Genomic DNA, 4,704 nt, shown 5'->3' with positions numbered 1-4,704 from the left:
AAATGAACTGAGCAAGTCACAATTAGGAATGCCTTCATTTATTTTCCAGATCTGCCAAAGAGTAATATGAATCTATTCCACAGACAGAAATATGACTGTGCTGTTTAACAATTACCAAAGAAAGATGTTTCCGTGGGGTGAAGAAAACACAATTTATCACTGACTCAGACACTGGAAAAAATATATCACTCACTGATGCATAGCTAGCTTTCAAGTGTAGATTCTACGCATACCAAAATAACCTGTGAATTATCATATGAAACATAAATATAAGAGCTGACTCACACTGAAATTTTGGAATGTAACACATGCTTTCCCAATTGGAAAGGCACTTACACAGGCGTTATGAAGAAATACATGTTTTTAGGCGTTTATATGCCTTTACATTACTATTCGCCGGCTGCTGGAAAGCCCACTTGGACAATCCGTAAATGTGCACATTTTTTTGCACTTGAAAGTTTGATGTGCAAAAGAACATTTCCCTTGATCCTCATTTTGTAAGTTAGGGACAGCGAATGTCCACATGCAGATCATTTTTTCACACAAATTTATCATGTATATGTGAAAAAAATGTTGGGTGTAAACGAAGGTGTTTGTGAGTGTGGAACTATATTTTTGCATCACGAAATAAAAAGAATCCACTTTTCTGGCTATCCATGGCCTCCAGCTGAGGTCCCTACTTAAGTAATTCAAGTGCACGAAATGGGGTTTGTAAAAGTTGACAAGGAAAAGGCTTTCTTCAAGAGGTAACTGGTCAATTTCCACCATTGATGGGAGGGAAAGACATATTACTATACGCAGAAACACCTGGTGCCTCATTTACAAAGGGAAACTTATACATTTGTATAAGTTTATGATTGTTTCCCATTCACAAAGGTATTTTACTTGTAATATCTTTACAGCTGCGAGGTCACCGAACATAAAAATATAGGACTGGCCTATCTTTTTATGTACGAAGACCTCACAGCTGTAAACATACTATTTGCAAAATATCTTTGTGAATAGCAAACAATCATAAACGTACACAAAAGCATAATTTTAACTTTATGAGTCAGGCCCCTGGTCATTCATTCAAGACAATAACAAATACAACACCCCAATATACAGACTGATTTTGCATACAAACAGCTGGAATATACCAGATATCTTTCACCAGAATTCAGGGACTCATGATTGTGTGCACTGCATACTCCAGCAAGCTCCCAAGACATGACATGAAAGTAAGACTGACCAACCATGACGCAGTTTATTGCACCAGCCTCGTCTTGGCCTACAGGCTGTTGAAACAGTTTGGACTGGATAAAGTGTTTGAGGGGCAGGTGGTGATCACAGGAGACTAGTGCAATATGGAGCGTATCAATGGCCAGCCAGGTTCCTTTACCTGCTTTCTGGACAACAGGTTGCCCAGAACCAACAAGTTGGGAATATGGTCTTCAAAGGAACAGTGGGCAGAAAGATAGCCATTCCACACAGCATGAAGAGGTTCCATGGGTGAGACTCCGAGAACAAGGAGTTTTTCCCTGACATGGGGAACAACCTTTACAACGCAACTTTTACAACGCACTACCATTACAACGCATTTTTTACAACGCATAATCCATTACAACGCATGACATTACAACGCATGACACTACAACGCATTTTTAAAAACTACCTTTACAACGCATTCCATTACAACGCATACTACCATTACAACGCATACCATTACAACGCATAATATTACACTATACTATCCAACACTTACCCTACTGATGCACCCCCTGGAGTTAGAATAGTAATTTTTACCCCTAAACTATCCAACACTTACCCTACTGTTGCACCCCCTGGAGTTAGAATAGTAATTTTTACCCCTACACTATCCAACACTTACCCTACTGTTGCACCCCCTGGAGTTAGAATAGTAATTTTTACCCCTACACTATCCAACACTTACCCTACTGTTGCACCCCCTGGAGTTAGAATAGTAATTTTTACCCCTATACTATCCAACACTTACCCTACTGATGCACCCCCTGGAGTTAGAATAGTATTTTTTACGCCTATACTATCCAACACTTACCCTACTGATGCACCCCCTGGAGTTAGAATAGTAATTTTTACCCCTATACTATCCAACACTTACCCTACTGATGCACCCCCTGGAGTTAGAATAGTAATTTTTACCCCTATACTATCCAACACTTACCCTACTGATGCACCCCCTGGAGTTAGAATAGTAATTTTTACCCCTACACTATCCAACACTTACCCTACTGATGCACCCCCTGGAGTTAGAATAGTAATTTTTACCCCTACACTATCCAACACTTACCCTACTGTTGCACCCCCTGGAGTTAGAATAGTAATTTTTACCCCTACACTATCCAACACTTACCCTACTGTTGCACCCCCTGGAGTTAGAATAGTAATTTTTACCCCTACACTATCCAACACTTACCCTACTGTTGCACCCCCTGGAGTTAGAATAGTAATTTTTACCCCTACACTATCCAACACTTACCCTACTGTTGCACCCCCTGGAGTTAGATTAGTAATTTTTACCCCTATACTATCTAATACTTACCTTAAATGTAATTTAATATTATGCGTTGTAATGGTATGCGTTGTAAAGGTAGTATGCGTTGTAATGGTAATGCGTTGTAAAGGTATTTTTTAAAAATGCGTTGTAGTGTCCTGCGTTGTAATGTCATGCGTTGTAATGGATTATGCGTTGTAAAAAATGCGTTGTAAGTGCATGCGTTGTAAAAGTGTGCGTTGTAACGTCATACATCCCCTGACATGAACCAGAGCCACATCTACAGGCAGAATGAGAAAAAGACTGTGGGTAGCTGATGACGAAGAGCTCTTCAATGAGCAGTTCTCACAATACATCAAGTATAACATTGTAGTTGGCTTGATGGAGGCTATGTACCCAATGGCCTACGCTGGCTTCCCCTCCAATGCAGTGATGGGGAAAGAAGACTCAGATGGAAATAAATGTGAAATGCTGGTATTGGGTGAACATGTCTCTTAGTCAGTGGCACAGAAAAAGGCTAGCCTCCTGCCAGCAAAGCAAACAGCGTCCTCAAGAAGGGAGAGGCCAGAAGTTTTGATATCTCTGCACTATGTTAATAAAAAAATACTCTATGTTAATGAAAAAATAGAAAGAATTGGCAAAGCCCATTGGTCCGCTTTGGCTGCTAAATTATAAGTCCGACACTCTAGAGTTGTTCAGGCAAGTCTGAGCCAATGGTTATACTACTACTGCTTTCTTAAAACTGCCATCATTATGTGATCCTGCCAAAATAACAATATTGACATTAGATAGACCATTTGGATAGAAACTGTTTTAGAATTTTATAGATGCAATCGAGGAAACAGATGTTGAAAAGATTATCAAGTATCTGAAGAATACGGCTGGTGAAGGTGTAAAAGAGGCCATAAAAAATACCACAGGATGGTGAAGTGACATACAGCCACATCAAAGCAGCCTTGAATGTCAAATTCAATCCGGTGCCAATGTAGATTATGAATGATACTTCTTCAGTCAAGAATGCCAGATAGTAGGTGAAACCATCAAAGAATTTGCTGAGACTGGATCTCCTCATACAGCACTGTAAGTTCAATTACTTTAATGATGAGGAAGATACACTCCTCAGAGTGATAGATGGATATATGTCACATTATTTTGGATGGTGAATGCTGAAGGAAACTCTGAGCTTAGAGCAAGCCCTCATGGCTGCCCACGCTGAAGAGTGCAGTATTCAACAATTGGCTGACATGGAGGCCGTAGGTGCCAAGAGTGTGTCAGTCATAAACATGAAAAGTAAGTCAAAGCTTTAAGTTGAGGGACTCAAAGTAATGTGTCCACAGAAAAAGAAAATGTGCTTCAGACGTGGATTGTGGTTTCCACATAATCGTAGATGTCCCGCCATTGGACAGGTTTGCAACAGCTGTGGCAAAGTGAACCATTTTGTTATGGTTTGCAAGGCGAAGGGAAAAGTAAGTGCATCACAGCGTGAAGACAAAATGGCTGACCAAGTGTTGCATCAATGACATTCAACGTGCTCCCACAAGGCTAAGTGGTCACACTAACTTAGGCAAATCAACACCAAAGTAAGTCGACTGTCATCAAAATCATCGTCAAAGAGTTCCTCACTGTAGGTTTGAAGTGAAAGTGACAATGATAACTGTGCAAGGTCGATGTTCACTTCAGAGAGCCATGCACATGTGGGACTAGTTGAATGTGAGAAAAACTACAGATGAAAGAAAAATCTCCATGAAAAAACATCAAAGACCTACACACATTGTCCGAAGATTACAATGAAGATAAATAGGTGTTCGATACCTTTTATTATTTATAGCAGTACATCGATCAACATTATGCCTGAGGAGAAATATCATGAAGTGTCTCCATTACCACAACTTATGCAATCAAAAACTAAAATATATACATGGGCTGTGTTCTTTTATGGAAAGCCTTTCACAGTAGTGACCGATCATCAAGCACTATTGATGATGTTTGGCAATCCTAAAACCAAGATACCTCCTTGTATTGAACTTTCGGATCTGAGATTACAAGAACACAACTGCACAATTGTTCACCGTCCAGGGAACAAAGAACATCCTGCTGATTATTTTTCAAGAGTTCCATTACAATGCCCTGGAACCCTATCTAAGACAGTTTAAGCCTACATACATTTCACTGTAAAATCAAGCACACCA

At 39.9% G+C, this 4,704-nt stretch overlaps 1 pseudogene; it reads left to right on the top strand.

Moving 5' to 3' along the window:
• Positions 1 to 702: 702 nt before the first annotated feature.
• LOC146865820 (large ribosomal subunit protein uL18A pseudogene) lies at positions 703 to 3,013 on the top strand (annotated as a pseudogene).
• The last annotated feature ends 1,691 nt before the right edge of the window (positions 3,014 to 4,704 follow it).

This window comes from Triturus cristatus, chromosome 2_1, assembly GCF_964204655.1.
Source record: "Triturus cristatus chromosome 2_1, aTriCri1.1, whole genome shotgun sequence".
In the NCBI taxonomy this organism is placed as follows: domain Eukaryota; kingdom Metazoa; phylum Chordata; class Amphibia; order Caudata; family Salamandridae; genus Triturus; species Triturus cristatus.
The sequence above is the reverse complement of the archived record's forward strand: the minus strand, read 5'-3'. Positions and strand labels throughout refer to the sequence as shown.